At 37.2% G+C, this 20,295-nt stretch overlaps 1 protein-coding gene across 8 annotated transcripts in view; it reads right to left on the bottom strand.

Annotated features, from left to right (window-relative positions):
* HS3ST5 (heparan sulfate-glucosamine 3-sulfotransferase 5) overlaps window positions 1-20,295 on the bottom strand; it is a 197,260-nt gene that overhangs the window by 55,980 nt on the left and 120,985 nt on the right. The window contains exon 3 of one of the 8 annotated variants that reach the window (XM_087973246.1): window positions 19,848-19,889. The exons of the other annotated variants lie outside the window; for them this stretch is intronic. The gene's annotated coding sequence lies outside the window, so the exon portion shown is untranslated. The remainder of the gene's footprint in view (window positions 1-19,847; window positions 19,890-20,295) is intronic. 8 annotated transcript variants of the gene reach the window in all.

Below are 20,295 nucleotides of genomic sequence, written 5' to 3'. Positions count from 1 at the left end.
ATGTGTGTGCATGCGTGTGCACGTGTGTGCACTTTTGAATTAGATTTTTAACTCCTGGTGACTGTCTGGATAAATCCTTGCAAACACAAATATTTAATTTTGCAAAAGCTAATGCTTCTTCCAGAATTGCAATATGAAATCCTTTCTTCCCTGTCTCCATCCAACAATATACTTACATCAACTAAGTACTCATCTTGGACCTTCAAAGATGGCACTGTTACTATATTTTTCCCTATAATCATATATTAAAAACGGCAGTGTTAAATAGCAAACAAAGATCGCCCTCACTTAGCAACTACGCATTCAGCAACCATTCAAAATTATGATGGCACTAAATGAGGGTGTCTTATGAATAGTCCTTAGAGTTGCAGCCATCGCAGCGTTCCTATAGACATGATCACAATTTGGGCTCTTGGCAACCAGCTTTCAATTATAATGGTTGCAGTGTCACATAGTCATGTCATCACCATTTGCAAACTTCTTGGCTGGCTTCCCAAAAACAAACCCAATGGGGAAATGGGCCAGAGTTTCCAAGTGTCTCACACAAGTTGCTCCTGTTCCCATTACCCACTTTTCTCTCTGAAGAGTACCTGGGCAGCATGGTGAATTTGTACTCCATAGTTCCTGCCCATGCTTTGTAGCACCTGCCTGTGGCACCCACCCATGCTCCATAATACCTGTGTGCCTGTAGCTCTCATCCACCAGCTGTTTGCCTGGGATGCAGGTTCATCTTTTCCCATGTTCCACAGTCCTTGATTAACAACTTGCATGGCTCTTGCTTAATGACAGCAATGGAAACTGCCAGGATTGCCATCAGTAAGCAATGCAGCCTCATGTTTTCTGACTGCATTGCTTAGTGATGGAAATTCTGGTCCCAATTATCATTATAGCCCAAAGACTACCTGTATTGGAAGCAGCCTGATGTCACTGAAATAACTACAGGGAAATGGATGCTTCTGCTTACAAGCATTTTGTTTAAAATGTCTTTACATGAAAAGCTCACTATTCTGCTCTTTGTCTTGGATTAGAAGTCTTTGTATATTGAAGTTCCTCCCTGAATCATAGCTTGAGCTATTATGGCACATCCCAACATTTTATCCTAATGTGATTTGCGCATAATCCATTCTTTATATTATAAATATGAAGGAGATTATTTTATAGGTTTTTCTGTCAATCATTACATGGAGTATACATGTGAAGCAAAATTGTTCCCTCTATATTATTTGCCTTATTTTTCATCAGTAACATTGCCAGTGAAGTCAAACAATTTTATTTCTCTTAATCATGTAATAAAATTTAATGCTAAATTAAAATTTAAACTGCAGAAAAAGTTCTCCATCTCACTTGAAGTGAAAATACTTCACATGCACAAAGTAAGTTCATCTGCATGCAATGCTGGAAAAAAAAGTTGTTTTTTTTTTAAAAAATAGATTTTTATTATATTTTCCACGAGTACAAATCTCATATAGAGTTTTTGACAGTAGTTCGGCATCGACAAATATACATTTTATATATCTTAATATATACATTTTCTTTCTATAAATCCACAGTATCTATTACGTCTTATCTGTAGTTACATTTATCTTATATGCCTTATAATCTATGTATCTAGCCTATTATTCTCTTAAGGTCTCTTATAATAATTACATTTTCTATTTTCTTATTTTTTGTATCTATCTTCTAACCATTCATACCATTTATGCCATAAATTGTAATATTCGGAGTCCCTCTACTTCATTTCAAATGTGAGCATGTCCATTTCCGCACATTCCAATATTTTGTTTATAACTACATCATCTGGGGGGATGTTGGGTCCTTTCCACATTTGTGCAAAAGCTATTCTGGCTGCCATCAATATATGTAGAATAATATATTTTATCTTTTTGGGGTATTGATCTGTAGTTAGTACTAATAAAAAGAGTTCTGGTTTAAGTTCAATTTGGTACTTAGTGATTTCTTGCAGCCAGTCTTTTATTTTAATCCAGTATTTCTTGGTCTTGGGGCATAACCACCACATATGATAGAAGGTACCATCATTTTGTTCACATTTCCAACATTTTGGGCTTGTGTTAGGATATCTTTGCCAATCTCGTTGGGGCCAAGTGCCCCCAATAAAACATTTTATATAAAAAATTTTTGTATGCCGTAGATATCATTAATTTGTAATTTGTGGTCCATCATTTCTCCCATTCATCCAGCTCAATATTATGCCCAAAGTTCCGTGCCCATGCTGTCATAGTAGTTTTCACAATTTCCTCCTCCATTTTAACTCCCAGTAAATATTTGTTTTTGATATAATTTTTTCCTCCATTCCAACTAAAAATTTGTCTAATTGGTTTTGCCCTTTATCAAATCCAAGCTCTTCTAAATCTTTTTTATACCTATTTTGAATTTGTAAGTATTTGTACTTCAATTATATTACAAGTATTTGTAATCAGTTATAATTCCTTGTTCCCTTAGTTCTTGATTCAATTTAAGTTCCCCTTGATTATCCAACAGTTTGTTATAAGTTACCATTTTTCTTATATCCAATCTATTCGGATGCATCATGGCCTCCATGGTTGACAACCAGTGAGGTATCTCCATATAATGTTTCTTTTTGATCTTCTTCCAGGTCTGTATAAGCGAGTCTCTTATTTGGTGTCAATTAAAATAGGCATGTGCTTTATCCCTTTTTTCCCTACAAAAATGCATGTCAACCTATCTGGAGGTCATGACCTTCTAGCATTAACATTCTCTTATCTTTTAGTTTAACCCAATCTTTTATCCAATTTAGTGCTGCTGCCTGATAATAAAGTTCCCATTCTGGTAGTCCAAAACCACCTCTATTCCTACTATCCTGTTTTTAATATTGTAATTTACAGGGTTATTTGTTCTGAATTTCTGCTGCCCTCCTACCTAATAGTGTTTATTAAGAATGCATATCTACACTAAGCATTAATTAACATGAATAAAAGACACCTATCTTGCTTGAAGAAAGAAAAAGTTGTTTTAAAATATTCTTTACTTAAAAAATCCATCAGTTTTTTTTCTTAAAGAATAGTTATTAATTGTACTTACTTGACAACATATCACTTTAAGAACTACATGTAATATTCAAAAGTACATAATTAAATGCCTTCAGACTAAAATGGTTTCAAACCACAGAGTATGGAGGTGTGACACTTGTCCTCTGAGAATAGGCAATAGTCTTAGTTATTTATAAAACCCTATTCATTATTTTACAAGCTCCAAAATCAATTGGAGGTCAGAGATATTTGTGTATAATAAAGAGCTGAGTGACTATATAGTTCTACTATATGTTACCATGGGAGAGCCCTTTGTCTACAACTGCCAGCCTTGTTGCAGGATTTGGTTTCTTAGAAAAGGGACTTGCCAGCAAGGGTAAATAGATCAATATTATTTGACTGTTTTCTTCTTTAGGTTATAAATACATCCAAATGTTTCATAACAGATTGCCTAACCAACTAAAATAAACATGCTAGTAGGATAATTAAATTAATGAGCTTATCTCACTAGCAGCAGCCCTATATTCAATGGCACCTAAATGCAATGTAAATTAGGATAAAAAGAATGCAGACTCTCAGTATACAATGTTTTATCATTTATCTATTTCACATACATTAATTAAAAACAAAGCATTTTCCCTTAATGCACTCACATCATTATATGTGATACATTTTTTTCCAAATTTGAAATTCTCAAGCTTTCCACCACAGGAAAAAAAAATTAGGAAAACTAGGTGTCTTAAAATAAAGGTACTTTGAAGTGTTATATTGCTGTTAATGTGCAATAAAGTTTATTGCATTTGTTTATAAGGAGGCACATTGATCCATGTTACATTGAATTAAATATTCCAGAGCCACTTTGAATTTAGGAGAGACATGTTCAAACTGAAGCATTTAAGTTAGTCATGACTGTGTTGTCACATTGATTTCATGCTGTGTATTAATTTATTTAAGAGCCAGTTTGGGGTAGTGCTTTAAGGCACCAGCCTAAAAACTGGTAAGATGTAAGTTTTAATCCCATTTTAGGCACAAAACCAGCATTGACCTTGAGCCAGAGATTCTCTGTCAACATTAGGAAAGAGGAAATGGCAAACCATTTCCAAAAACAAAAATCCACTTTACCCTGAAAACTGCAGGACTTCTCGAAGTTGTCAGGATTCCATACTGGCTTGAAGTTACAACAGTTACACTGTTTTCCTGAAAATAAGACCTATCCTGAAAATAAACCCTAGCAAGCTTTTACACGTGCACCTAATATAAGCACTACCCCCCCAATAGGCCCTATTTAAAAGCCAGCACAGCCACTGCCCACCCATTCCATCTGGTTGCTTGTGTGATGCTGCGGCCATGAGGCAAGGCAGGTGTCAGGGCTACATAAACCAGTGCAGGGTGCATGGGGGCATCTCCATCCGCCTTGCATCATGGCCATGGCACTGGCACTGGTACATTTCTCGGCTTTCTGCTCCATTGTGGCCATGAGCAAGCAGAAGAAGAGAGTTGGCAGCCATGCAGGGTCCTGCTGGATAGGGCTGCCATGACCATGAGGTAAGGCAGCGGTCGGGCTGTGGGTGGCCTAGCTGCAGGAGCCCTGAGGTAAACTGATGCAGGGCACATGGAACAGCTTTTTCCCCCTGCCTTGTGGCAGCAGCGCTGGCTCACCATGCGGCCTCCTGCCCTACCACGAGCAAGCAGAAGTGTGAGTGTTGTGGGGGGAGGAATAAGACACCCCTTAAAATAAGCCTTAGTTATTATTTTGGAACCCAAAAGAAAATAAGATTGTGTTTTATTTTGGGGGAAACACAGGTACATAAGATTAAACTTGCATTTTGCCCACTGAAATTTTGACTAGACAAATTATAAATGTTGTTAGATAAAACTGTAGGTTAAATCTTACCTTTTTTTTTTTTTTTTTTGGTAACTTCCCAGTCAGATTTCATGGTACCTTCTCTATTAATTGTAGGAATGCTAGGCATAATATATTCAAATTTAACAAAGTAGTTTATAACATTCTGATTAGCAAACAGGTTGAATTAGTTTTGTGGCACAATTATTTGATAGATTCAATTGTTTTGAAAACAATACTATGCAAATTATGAAATGAGTTTGTACATGGTTCAATTTGGGTCAGTGCCATTCAGTATTTTTAATAATGACTTGGATGAGAGGTAGAATAATTATTGTATCTAAAAATGGCACAGATCAGAGGTGGTATGCAGCAGGTTTTGACCAGTTCTGGAGAACCAGTAGCAGAAATTTTGAGTAGTTTGGAGAACTGGCAAATACCACCTCTAACGGGCCCTGTCCCCATCTATTCTCTGCCTCCTGAGTCCCAGCTGATTGGCTGGGTTTTTTTTGTTGCCCTGCACAGGAGAACAGAGCTGGAAAGCAAGTTAGTGGGGTGGAGAAGGAATGGAGATTTTACAGTATCCTTCCCATGTCATTCCACACCACACCCACCAAACCACACCCACAGAACCAGTAGTAAAAAAATTTGAATTCTACCACTGGTACAGATTGAATTGTAAAGTTAATACTACAGAAATTGAATTTAAAATGGTAGTTAAGATTCTAAAATAATTTAAATTAGATTAGGGATATTGGCTGAAATAACACAATAAAAGCAAACAGAAATAAATTCATAGGAAAAAGCAATTATATTTGTTCAATAAATTCTAAACAAAGTTTCTTATGTACAGTAATTGTAAAGAGAATTATGAAATAAGGATGGGGGTTTGGTAATATATGTAAAAAGGGTATTGGAATTGTAGATAATATAACTAAATATGACCCAGCATATTCATTGCTGCGTTATATTAAGCCTGTAACATCTACCAAAAAAAAAAAAGGCAAATAGAATTTTAGGCTACATCAATAGAAGCATTCCTGCTAAATTACTGGAAGTAATACTTTTCTATTTTCTGTTGATTAGTTTCCATCTCAAATATTATGTCCAGTTCTGAGCTTTCAATTCTGAGAAGAGAAACTGGAATGAGTCAAAGGTGAAAATCATGATCAGAGTCTTAAGAAAATGTAATATGTCCTACATAGAGAAATTAAAAAAAGAAAGAAGACTAACAGTCTAGTTTATTTGTTTAGAAAACTTATATGCCCATCTTAAATACACAATTTTGGATAGCTAATAACCAGTTTACAAATGCATATACAAATACACCATAAAGTTGTAGTTTAATACAAAAGAAAGTTAAGATGCTATAAAATGAATTCCCACCTCAAGCATATATATAAGAGGGTTCGCTAACATCCATGGGAAAATTGGGAAATGCTAAGTCTTGGCAGTGTTTTAGGAGGCCAGGAGAGTTAAGACCCTCCAGATCTCAGGAAGAAGCTGCTCACAGTGTGGGTACCACAACAGGCAAAGCATGCTTCCTCCATTCTGCAAGAGAACACAATTTCATAGATGAGATCTGGGGCATTGCACCTTTCAGATCTTGGTGGTACAATCGGACACCATGTAAGAAGTTAAAGGTGACAAGCCCCTACTGAATAAGGTGCATGGATTACAATATGGCACATCAGGATGTCTTCAACTAAGAAGAAATTTCCTGACACTCAGAACAATTATCAGTTGGAACAACTTGCCTCCAGAAGTGTGAATGCTCCAACTGTGGAAGATTTTAAGAAGAGATTGGACAACCATTTATCTGAAATGATATAGGGCAGAGATGGTGAACCTTTTTGGCACTGAGTGCCAAAAGCGCATGCACGCATACCCAAAATCCAATGCGCACCCCCTCCCTGTGCACGCACATATGCACCACCTCCCTGTGCATGTGCCCTGCCCCCCACATATGTCCCACTCCCGGTGCATGCATGGCAGAGGCCCGAAGACCAGCTAGCTGGCGGGAGGCATGGGCGCATGCACGGTGGAGCTGAGCTGGGGCAACACTGCATGTGCCCTCAGAGAGCTATAGGTTCACCACCATAGGATTGGGGTATCCTGCCTGAGCAGGGGACTGGGTTAGAAGACCTCCAAGGTTCCTTCCAACTTTGTTATTCTATTCTATTCTATTCTATTCTATTCTATTCTACTCTACTCTACTCTATTCTAAAGATTGAATAGGCATCTACAAGAAGAATGATTGAATTTGAAATCCTACATTGACTAGAAGGTTAGTCTTGATGGTCCAGATGATTCCTTCTACAATTCTAGACATTTTAAATGAATACCCACTGAATATTGACTTTTCATAACAATTATTCTAATGTGTTAAAATAAGTGCAGAGGTTATCTAAGAAGAGGTTATGTCTATATTTATGTGAAACTTGTTGAGTCTTAAAACATATGACAAATGTGTATCAGTAGTTCTTAATTCTAGACATCTGCTATGTCACTGTACTGTCTTTTTGGCGCACCATTGTCAAAGCCATTAACAGTGAACACAGAAAGGCTACTGTGTAGGTCTTATTCCTGTGGCCTAAAGTTATTTATATCTGAAAGGTAAAATCTGTTCTTAAACTAGCACATTCAAATATCACCCTTGACTTCTGTTCCTTTTTTCATGCACACAGAGGAAGAACTTTGTTATAATTATTCATTATGGTTTACTTTCCCAAACTGGGGATTATATTTTTATGAATCTGTTTTTTAAAAATATTTAATATATGTACATAGATTTCTTACATTGGGCAAATTGATAAACCTATAACATTTCATATGATTTCTCACTAATGACAGTCATGAACTCAGACCAGAATTCTTGCATGCTGAAGTTCCTTCATACAGATAGTTATTTGGCAAGTGTAGCAATACAAAGCTTGCCTTTTTTCCCCCAGTGTTAAATATTTTCTTTTAAAAAAAATAAAGGGCTAAATACCAAAATGTTGCTATAAAACCAATTAAGAAGAAAGAAAACAAGATTAGAGGTCTTCTTGAATTATTTATTGTTATACGCTGTTGCAGAGCCTTTAAATAAGTAATTAATAAATTTCACAGCAACTCTCTCTTTCAAGTTATTTATTTAATGCACAATACTGCGATGTACAAATATTAATCTGAAAGACTTTCAATAGAATAATCATGTATACAATAAATCTTCAATAGAAGGGTAATATAATGTATACTTAAATGTTCATGTAGCTTTTTTTAATCACTCTATTACAAGAGTTGATTATTTGGAGGTAGTGCATATTCACATTGTTTTTGGTTTGAATTTAATGTATGTCATCACTACATTTTGTTAAAAACAGAGTTGACACCCACAAGTAATTCCTTCCTTCTCTCTCTCCCTCCCTCCCCTCCCGCCCCCTTTTAATGCCCTTTCATCCATCCATGTATCTCAGAGCTCAATCTGATAACAAACACCAGAATTTCCACATCCCTTACACAGGCATATCACAGCTTGAACGATGTAGGGGTTAAGCCTATTCACAGAAGCCCCACCCATTCTGCCTCTGAGCATCTTTCCTGGTTCCTAGATTTTTAGTTCCAAGCTTTCTTCTGAATGTAGAAGAAGGAATAGATTTTCTCTAGTTGTCATATAGGAAATTATGGAGAAGCACTGAGTGGAACTGAGTGGAAAAAGAAGATATTTATTTTAGATTTGGCATCATCATGTTCCTTTCTTACACTTTCCAAACAAAATATCTATTAACTCCATCTGCCATTTTACACACATGTAAATGTCCACTTAACTTCCTTAACTTCCTAGCAATCTACTGGCAATCTTCCCATCAGCCCACCATTCTATCTCACCTCACTGAATTTTGCAACAATTCATTCTCTACCTCCCATCAGGCTATGGCATATACCAGTCTTATAGCCCATTAGATTTTCATTTGAACATTACTACATTTTTAAGATATTTTCTCTTACAAAAATTACATTTTTATACCTTGGATGTTCTTCACCTTCCTTCTCATCTCCAATTAGGGAGCCCAGGTTTTAGTTCACACATATCTAAATATGGTTTATATACTGTATAAGTTGAAAATTTATTTTCTATAAATGCTGCAAATATTAATTATTGTCAGTAAATGTCTACCTCTTATACACATACTCACAGAATGATAACATTGGGCAAAGAGCACTTGGAGGATTAATTGGATTAAATTTTATAGCTTTGGTTATGAGAGCTGGTTCATTATTATGTTAGTGCGAGACACACAGTTTTTAATATACTGAACAGTCATTTTTTCCAATCAGTGGGGACATTTGCAGGATTTTGTTCTCTAGGGTGGTTTTTCTACAATGCAACTTGGGTATCATATTCAGGGGACAGAAATAATAACCATTATGAATTTAACATTATGCATAAAATGTAGTTAAAATTTATTACACCCAGTTATTTCTTCTGTAGAGAACTACGTGATGGATAACTGATTCTATCTTTATAATATCAGAATTAATTAGGTTTATCTGCTAAAACAGAAGTATATAAATAAACATACATTCTCTCCAAAAAGCTAGAAACATTCATACATGATCAAAATGTACAGTATTTATCCTAGAAAGACACACTGTATTTTGAATGTTTTCAAAATATTCCATTCTGCCAAGAATGGAAGATTAGACAAGTACACCTGCTCCATTATTCTTTCAAATTATGATCAATTATTGTTAAAATGTATAAACTTAAAATGACCTTTCATTTTAAAAGATAAATTATCTGGAAAAAAAACTATTCATCTAAATACAGTAGTATTAACACTGTAAATGCTTGTTTGTATTATCTGTTTAAAGATAAAAATATTGTTTTTATAAGAAAACATTGTATAAATATTATTAATTTTAATAGTTTTATTCATTATTTGCTGGCAATTTTTTATGATGTCAGTGAGTTGCTATTTCCTACATTGTACTAGGGAACACATTCTTTTTTAAACTTAATTTTTTTAAAAAATACACTGCTTTTTATGAATGTGGATCTGATAACTTAATACAGAATAAATCATTAGAACATTGAAAGTTTGTTATTATGCTACTTCAAGCTATAATAATTTGTAGGATGTAGTTCAAGAATTCATCAAAGTAGTTGTTAAAAACTTAAAGTTCTATCTTTAGAGTATTAAAATAAAGATTTGTCTTAATGAATCTTTGATATGCTAAAAAGTAGGGTAACTTTTACTTGTTAACAATATAATATACTAAAATACTAAAAGTTATACTAAATTTTAATGTACTTAATATACTGTATTAAATTTTTACTCGAGTAAAAGATAATAAAATTACCTGCTATTAAAAACACAACACACTTTTCAAGAGGTAATGTATCACTCAACTGTTAGATAATATGTTTCCTCTTTACCCCAATGTGTCAACTTTACAGCTAAATAACCCAAAACACTGACATGGAAAACAACAATATGATAAACTCCTTCATCATAATGTACAAAAGAATGCATTGGTATCAATTGTAACAGTCTTTCGGCAACTAGGAGCTTTAAAAAGTGTTAATTTCTATTCCAGATAATTGGAAAGAACACCTGGGTAATCAATAATACTTTTGTTGGATTGTCCTGTGAGGAACTTCTATTGTCTCTGAAGTAGAAACAATTGTTTAGCACTAAATGACCGTGAATCTTACCAACATCTTCTTAGATGGTATCACCATAAATACCAAACCAAACCTTGTTTAAGGTCATCTGTTAAAGAGGGCAGGTATCAACTTAGTTGATCAAGATCAAGTGAGGTACTAATACCGCTCTATAAAGCCTTAGTAAGACCACACCGAGAATACTGCATCCAGTTTTGGTCACCACGCTATAAAAAAGATGTTGAGACTCTAGAAAAAGTACAGAGAAGAGCAACCAGGATGATTAGGGGACTGGGGATTAAAATATATGAAGAACAGTTACAGGAACTGGGCTTGGCTTGGCTTGGCTGGTGAAGAAAAGGACCAGGGGAGACATGATAGCAGTCTTCCAATATTTGAGGGGCTGCCACAGAAAGGAATAATGGATGGAAACTGATCAAAGAGAGATTCAACCTAGAAACAAGGAGAAATTTTATGACAGTGAGAACTATCAACCAATGGAACAGCTTGCCTTCAGAAGTTGTGGGAGCTTCATCACTGGAGGCCTTGAAAAAGAGAATGGACTGCCATTTGTCAGAAATGATGTAGGGTCTCCTGCTTGGGCAGGGGGTTGGGCTAGATGACCTACAAGGTCCCTTCCAACTCTGTTAATCTAATCTAATCTAATCTAATCTAGTTTCATGGAGTCTCAAGTAGTCTTTAAGTTTTACACAGAGACATTGGTTGTGTTCCTGCCATTAAATCTACTTAATGGACTGACACTATAAATTCTCTTCAGTTTTATGATCTTCTATTTAAACCCACAGAATATAAGAAGATTCTCCCTTTTTGGGCGGGGGGGAGAAGCAACTGAGGTTTCTACTTATGTTTACTGTAAATAAGACTGTTGTTTAAAGTGGTAACTGTCCATAAATGAGAAGAGGAATGCATTTTGCATTAAAAACAAGCAAAGTGTCTTTGAAATGAAGGGGGTAAGAAGCCATAACAAAGACAGCACTGAACAATCACTTAAGTGGTTTTTTAAAAAAACTTTATAACCTCTTTTAATACTCTGCCTGAATTTATATCAAGGACATAGGTATTTGAAGCAATGTTACTGCATTTCATAAAGATGCTTAGCAATCCAGGAAGGCTGGCATTGACAATATGAATCTATGGAGCTTAAAAAGAAAAGCAGGCAGACTAGGAGGAAGAAAGAAATGTACTGTATGTGCATTCATATTAAAAGAAAGAACACAAGAACTAGAAACTCAAGAAGCTGCTTTTGGGTCTTTTTACATTCCCCATCTCCCAACAGTTTATCTCTGAATGAAAATAAAACCAAATCTTTCAAACCCTCCTCAGGTCACCATGGCTTAGTGCATGCTAAAATCCTTCACTTCCCCCATTACTTCCCTTTCGTTATTGCGTGTCTTTTTCCAGGCTCTCCAAACAACTTGTTTTCTCTTTATTTAACTCCTATACAACATCCTTAAGATCTCACATCATCGTACAAGCCATCCAGGCCTTCCGTCATTTCTCTTCAGGATAATTGCATCACAGCTCCCTCCTTCTATGACTCCTATACATATTACCATTTGATGGCACAGAGGAAACATTCTCCTCTTTTTCTGACTTGTTCTCAGTGATAACACATAATATCCACTGTAGCTTCAAATTTATCTGGGATGCAAAATCTGCTTCTCAGCATTCAGTTAAAAGTGCCACTGGGTGCTTTCAATTATTTCAAGTTCCACGTTCTTTCCTTCGCACAAGTTCTCAACAGTGCCACAGGAGGAAGCCAAGGCTTGGTGCGCTGGAAGGAACCTGCCATACTGACAACTAATTAATGGAGGAAGCTTATTTCACTTCTGTTATGAGTATGACAGGATGCAGTGCCGCTGAAATGATTATTAAGTGCTGAAACAAGACTAATATAGGCAGGGGTGGGATTCAAATTTTTTTAAAAACCGGTTTTGTGGGCATGACTTAATTGGTGGGTATGGCTTGGTGGTCATATGACTGGCTGGGTGTGGCCAACTCAACATCACTCACATTGAGGCATGCATCTCCTCACCTGGCCTCTCATGACTGTGGGGATGCTGTGACAGTCATAAGTATGAAAAACATTCATAAGTCACTTTTTTCAGTGCCATTGTAACTTTGAATGGTCACTCCACACAAGCAAAGTACCAGCAAAGGAGGAAAAAAAACTCCAGAGAAGTTCCAGAGACAGGAAGTCTAGTCCTGCCAAGAATCTAATAAGGGTTAATGGAGAGGCAGCTTCTGTAAGCAACACCAGAATCCTGCCTTCCTTACAGGATTAGGCCAGTAATTTCTTCTAACAACTGGTTCTCCAAACTGCTTAGAATGTTAACAACTCATTCTAATGAATAGGTGTAAACCGGTAGAATCCCACCCCTGAATATGGGCCCCCTCACCTACACATTAAGTTAACATCTCCTCTCCCCCTCCCCACCACCCTGTGGATTTCACATTACTCCCTGCACAAAGTCACGTAACTCCTTAACCAACCAAGAGGCTTGTTAAAAAAAAAGGGGGGGGAATGATTCATTCTAGTGTATACGAATGAAAGAAAAGTGACGCTTCCCTTGCCTGCCCTCCCCTCTCCTCCTCCAGTTTATCCTCCTGCATTTTAAAGCCACCTCTATTGCCAGTTATCCTTTGGCATGGCTGGTGTGCACAAATCCTCCGGCTAAGCTAACAGTGGTGCGTCCTTCCTTTTGGCATGAAGGATTTCAACATGGTGAGAGGTGGACGTTCAATTCTTCAAGAACTTCTATTAAATTCTAGAACTAGAAAACCTTGAATTACGCCGTCTTCGGTCTGACTTAAGCATGGTATATAAAATCATACATTGCAATGTCCTACCTGTCAATGAATACTTCAGCTTCAACCATAACAACACAAGAGCACACAATAGATACAAACTCAAAGTTAACCGCACCAAACTTGATTGCAGGAAATACGACTTCAGCAATAGAGTGGTCAATGTCTGGAATACTCTACCCGACTCTGTAGTTTCTTCCCCAAACCCCAAAAACTTTAACCTTAGACTGTCTACTATTGACCTCACCTCACCCCTTTCCTAAGAGGCCTGTAGGGGGCGTGCATAAGCGCACCAACGTGCCTACCGTCCCTGTCCTATTGTTTCTCTTATTCTTTTATTTTTCTTATATGTACCCATTTCATGTATTCACAACTATGTATACATTTATACTTATTATCTTGTAAACAATTGGCAAATCAAATAAATAAATAAATAAATAAACTGGGGAGAAAGGAAGAAAGAGAGAGGAGGAGGTGGAGGTGGAGGGCAGGGAGATCATTGCTGCCACTGCTTGTGGGAAGGAGACGCCTTCCTTCCTTGCCATTTGCCCTCCAATGAGTTGATTTGATCCAGTTTTGGAGTGTTTTGCTGCGAGCCACCCCCACTGTCCCGCACTCCCGCCTGGCGTGTCCAGGTTGATACACCGTCCTGCCATTTTTCTTTTAAAAAGTTGGTTTTGTAAAAATTAAAAAAAATAATTCCCCTTCATGGGCCCCCTTTGATTTCCATGGGCCCCAGAACAATGTGCCGCCTGCACCCCCCTCTCCTCAGGCCTGACAGTATGTCATGTTAAGTTCCCTGAAGATGGGCTCCAGTACAAGTCCAAAAGCTCAGAAGAGAAAACCTCTGGTTCTGATGACTGACTCAGATTGGATCTTGCAACATTATCCTGGGACACGTCTATTTGCCTTCATTTGTATTTTACGACCGTCCAATAGACAAACATGTATGCATAAACTGTTATTAAACATCCTGACTGTAGCAAGAATTCTATATGTGAAAAAAAAAAAAGAAAGATATGTCCATTCCTACAATGGAAGAATAGATGGAAAAAATGATGGAACTCACAGAAATGGCAAAGCTATTTTCATTAAAGAAAAGAACATATCCAGTTTTGTTTCCCTTCTAGACTTTGTGTTGGAAATGGGAAAAAAATAAATTTTGACTTTGGTTTTCAATTATTAGTTTTCTGCTGTAGAAAAGGCTAGTATCTACTATGGAAAGGTAAAATGTTAAAGCTATAGATGTCTATGGAGATTCTCAGCCATCCAGGTCATGATTGTGCCAAAGGTGCTTTTTATAATTGTGTTATCATGATTACCTTACTTGGAACCTGACAGGTGCTTTTTTTCAAGAGGCAACTGGACTTTCTGGTTTTTCTTTGGAGACATTTCACTTCTCATCCAAGAAGCTTCTTCAGCTCTGACCAGATGGTGGGGAATGGAAGGATTTATACTCCTTGCAGACAGTTGTTCATTTGCATTCTTTTAGTGGGTCATTAAGGTCACCTGGAGCTTATCTGAGTCATCAGGGTCACCTGAGTGGTAATAATTGGTGTGGAGCCTTCTTGGAGTTGAAGTTGTAGCTCTATTCTGTATCTACTGTGCTGAAAAAAGTGGGAAGTCATTGCTTCTTTTCTTTCCCCTATACCTCTTCATTCTCCTGTTTATTTCTGTTTGTATTTTATATTAAAATAAACTTCAATAAAAATTTGTAAAAAGCAAACAAACACATATACATAAACATGGCTTTGCAGCATGTAGCAGATGGAGAGGGCATCATAATTTTTGGCTGCATTCTTAATTTCCTTTTCCCAAATAGAAAAGGAATACAAAAAGTAGCAGAGGAGTAAATGAATTCTCATTTGCTAAATGGCTTCAGGCTGCACTGTAGACTTGCTAGATATATCACCACATTATCAGGTTGATTCACTCCATCTGCCCCTCAGATCTGGTTTCCTGACAATGGTAGAATCTGATGTCTTTGACTATATGTGAAGCAGCTCCCACTCTCCTTTCTCTCTGCCTGAAGTTTCCTGGAATTGTGCAATTCTGTTCAGTCTGATCCTGTCCATTTTTACTGATAATTATTTATTCCAAAAATATGCATATGATTATGCACAGTGGTTTGCCATTGCTGTGTAGAAGAATTATTCAGAATTCCTACATCTCCGAAAATAAATTCTGGACTATTAAAAAAAACCCAAACATTTAGTTTAAAAAAAAAAAAAAAACTTTATTTGGCAGTAGAGTCCATATTTCAATACGTAAGGGGAAATTTTATGCTAGAATACTCTGGGTTAGTTCTAGTCCATGAATAAATAATATGGGATTCACATATTAAATGTACTTTACCAAAAAAATTGTTGATTGCATGCTGATTTAATTGCACAGGAATAAAGAAAACCCTCCCCCCCCCGTTCATTGTTTTTCCAGAAGGAATAACAATAAAACAATTGCAAAAGAAAGTGGTGCCTTACATCCTCCCTTAGCAAGCTCTCTTATCTTTGCTGAAATTCAAAAGTAGGTCATCCAGCTTGTTTCGAAAACAGCACACTGATTTCTGAACAATTTTGCAGTGAGGCTCCCTCTGTCCCTCTGTACAGATATTTTGAAAAGGGGTGGTGGTGGGTGGGAAATAAAAGGAGAATGAAGGAGAATGATCTGTTGTTGGACATTATTTTTAGCTTTTAAATAAATCTGTCATGCTATTGAAGCTCAGCCTAATGACAATAATTATATAGGCTCTGAAGAAATGTGATTAGGTGAGCTCAGAAATCCATAGCAACTATTGTTACTCATTTTCTTGTATGACAGGGTTGTCATTTTGGTAAGCACTGGAGCATATGCTTAATGACTGCTTGAACTTAGAGACTATTTTCTTTTTTAAAAAGTCTACAAAGTTGGAAACCATCGAGAACTCACAATCTAACAGAGCTGTGCCACATCAAAGGGCCTATATTAAATTTGCTATAAAAGAAAAGCTGTACAATTCAGCTATTGACAATTAGAAAGGAAGGGGTGAAGAAGAAAGACTGGAATCATTAAAAAAAAAGTTGTCAAGTAACAATCAGTTGTGAAATTTTGTGTTTTATTTTCAGGGTGAATATGATGCTTATAGACACTGGAAGATGACCAATAAAAAAAAAAAGAATACAAGAGAAATAGAAAGAAATGCCTACTATATGAAGTATAATATTTCCACTCTTTAGCCTTACTAAATATCTTCAAAAGAAAGAAAAAAACAGGACAGTCCAGTTGCCTCCTGAAAAAGCACCATTAGGACAACCTATGCACTTTGAGATAAATACTCTTCAAATGGGATGGGAGTATGAATGGATTTCCAGAAAAATTGCTGACTACAGAACAAATTGCACTTCAGTTTGAGATGAAGACAACACAGACTCATCCACAAATAGCCTGCACCTATGTTCAACAGTGAAGGATAGAAAAACATCCTGCAGCCAAGAAGACTCCACACTCATTTCAACTACTCAGGTGACCTTGAGGACACAGATAAATCTCCAAGTAGCCTCAATGACTCTTTAAAAGAATGCAAATGACCATCTGTCTGCAAGGAATATAAATCCTTCCATTCCCCACCATCCGGTCAGAGCTGAAGAAGCTTCTTGGAGGAGAAGAAAAATGTGCTCAAAAGAGAAAAAAAACAAGAAAGTCCAGTTATCATTTAAAAAAACACCTTTAGGATAGCCTTACTATGGTTCATCACGCAGTTATCCTGATGTTTAGACTGAATTTGGCATTTTTATGCACCTACTGAGTCCTTCCCAAGGACCTGGAATAGGTAGTTGTTCTTGTTTGATGGTATTAAATAGATCATTGCTGAATGTAAGCTGTCCCAAGTAAAGCTGCTTTTTGCAATTAACTAATTGTGATTTTCATTCCCGGTTTCCCACAAGGAAGGTCAATGGTGATTATGGTATGCTGCAACTTCATGGGGCTCACTTAATGGCAACTGGGAATGCTGGAACTGTTGTCATCAGTCAGTGTGATCACATGATGTTGTGCTTTATAACCACATCGTTTAGCAAGGGAGTTCCAGTCCCAATTACTGTCAGTAAATGAGGATTACCTGTCCTACTAGCATTTAGTTGTCTCTCCAGCCAGCCATGAATGAAGGAACAAATGCTAACATACTGATGACTCATCACACCCCCACCAGCCCAAGGAGATATAAGGGATGATGTGGTCTTTCACTGTAACTATTGCATGTGAAAAATGTGTTCTAGCACAGGGGTCCCCAACCACCAGGCCCCGGACTGGTACAGGTCCGTGGATCATTTTGTACCGGGCCGCAAAGAATGAATAATCATGATTAAAATATATATAAAAATATGTTTTTGCTTCCGGGTGTCTTATTTTGAAAGACAACCACTTCCGCCCTCGCCTAACTTCTGCGCTTGACTCTTTGGCACGTAGTTATCCTGCACGTAGTTATCCTGCATCAGCAATGCAAGCTAGCCCTCGCAAAATGAGCCAGAAACAGAGTTCACTGGAGAGGTTTTTTTTGGAAAGGGTAAGTTACGGGTTCATCGCTTATTTATTTACTGTTATTCACGCCCCTACCCGGTCCTTGAAAAAGTGTTTCTGCATGAAACTGGTCCCTGGTACAAAAAAGGTTGGGGACCACTGTTCTAAGCATGTTGAACCTGTATAACATGAAAAACGTGACAAAATCTTGTTGATTGTTTTAGGAGATACTTGTACATTTTGCTGTCATCTGTAGTGTAAGGCATCTTTCCAAACTAATGACAAGGGTGAGTTTACATGTCATGCAATAGAGATTCTGGATCAGGTTTACTGGCTTTGTGCTTACTTTCAAGAAAAATTCAAATCGCTTGCTTTCTTAAAAGTCTCTGGATAGTTTGGGGGCAAGGATATGTTAAAGTCTACTTCCTCTTAATTGTATCTACCTGTAGTTTGCAATGAGACTTTCCACTATAGATCCACCAACCCTTTGGGAATGAAAAAAATGCCCCTCATATTTGTGGTACCCAGAATATGCCAAAACAGACTCTCTTTTGCTATTCTTTAAATGCTGTTTAACAGCTACGTTGTTCCATTAAGCTTCTAATGCTGTTCTTGCTTTGTTTTTGTTTTTTTTAATCTGGATGGTGTACAATGCTGGAGGCACCCACTGGTGGTAGGGACAACGCATAAAGATGTCATTTGCCTGCAGGCACGCAAAGATGTCATCTAAATAATGTAGTGACATTTTCTTTTTCATCCATTCCAATCCAGAAAAATATCAAAAGGTAGGTGAAGGGGCTCAGAACTCTGTCTACCTACCCACAGGTCTCCAAAAACTGAATAGAATGAAAAGCGCTTTGGTATGGTAGGAGAAATGAGCAAAAGAAAGACTTGAGCTCAAAAGTAGCTGAATCACAGCAGGTCTGCAGGAAAAAAAATATTCCAGGGGAAAAAAAATCCCTAACATATCCCTCTGGGAGAATCAGATGGGGAGCAGCACCAAAGCCGCCAACAGGTTCTTTTTATTTTGGTCACAGAGCAAGATGCATGCACTTCTCCTGGGCTTTCCATAGGTATACCCAGAAATATGACACAAGAGGAAAGTAGACCCTCAAGTACATGCGTGCGCACACACACACACACACACACTCATACAGGCTATGATTTCAATAAACTGGAAAAAATACAGAAGCCTCCTATGGCTCTTGCTGTGGTAAATAGGTTGGAAAGAATTCCAGAAGCCACGTTTTATATGCTTTCTCTATTTAAAGACAGATTTCATTGTTCCTGCATCAGCAACAGCCTGATGATTTAAAAAAAAAAAACAGCAGCAGGAACAATAGGATTATATAATTTGCTTATGTTCATCTGCCCATGAAAAAGCAAGAAAAGTGGGGAGGGGGGGTGAAGAGGGGGAAATGAGCATATTGAAGAGATTTTCCAGGTTGACTGCCCTGCAAGCCAGAAGGAAAAGTTACTGCTGCTTTTTGTCCTTCTCTAAGGAGGCCTTTGGAATGCTTGATAGATAAATTGGACGAAGAGAAAAGAATTTTTGAGGGGGCGTCACAAAAAGCATAAAGAAAAAAATAGCATTTATTAAACCAAATAAAAAAAATCCTCTTAATGGCTGCAAGACTAAAAAATGCTACATCTCAGGGCACATTGTCTCATGATTTGGATCTGTTGCATAAGTACGTCTCCAATTTTAAAAGCAGGAAATTGATGAAATATTGACATGGATGAGTGGGTTGTGAAAGTGCTGCGTTAAGTAGCGTATAAAAATGTGGAGGAGCAGCTGAAATAGAATAAATGGACTCATTTACTAAGGGTGCGTACTAGAGAGATGAGGTAGTTTAAGGTCCCCTCGCATGAAGTTCTTCCAAGATTAAGAATGCTCCTATCATGTTTCAGGCACACAGGAATAAAAGCAGAGAGAGAACGTGTTTATGGTGACATGTTTATGATTTTTAAAATATAGCCTCCAAATTTAGGTCGGAGTGTCCAATGTTTGGAGGCCAGTACTCACCTTTGAAAAGTTTCAAATGTTGTGGGCACTCCCATAAGGTGTCTGTAATGAGGAGAACATGCCATTAACTAGCAAGCTAGTGAACCATAAAGGCCACCTTTATTAAAAGGAAAACCAGTAAAAATGTTTTCCAGGATAACACTAAAACTCAGCAGTGGGCAGCAGTTCACTGCTTTTTATTTGCTAAGAAAGGTCAGGAGGTGCATAGAGAGAGGCGTAAGGTTTCCTTGCAATTCACAATGATTCTACAACCTGACTTTTACTTTTCAAAAAATAAGAGGGCAGGAAATAAGAGTGGCAGCAGGTAGAGTCTGTTGCAGCAGTGGGAAGAGGTTTGTAGCAAGAGCTTCTGTTTAGTTCCTCCCTCTCCCTTCATTTTGAATATTTTATGCACCTGCTGCAGCCGTAGACTTTACTGTGATGTTTTCCAAACTTGACAACTTTAAGA

Source organism: Notechis scutatus, chromosome 1 (assembly GCF_049901735.1).
Source record: "Notechis scutatus isolate UNSWTSFEM ecotype Mainland chromosome 1, rNotScu1.2, whole genome shotgun sequence".
NCBI lineage: Eukaryota > Metazoa > Chordata > Lepidosauria > Squamata > Elapidae > Notechis > Notechis scutatus.
The sequence above is the reverse complement of the archived record's forward strand: the minus strand, read 5'-3'. Positions and strand labels throughout refer to the sequence as shown.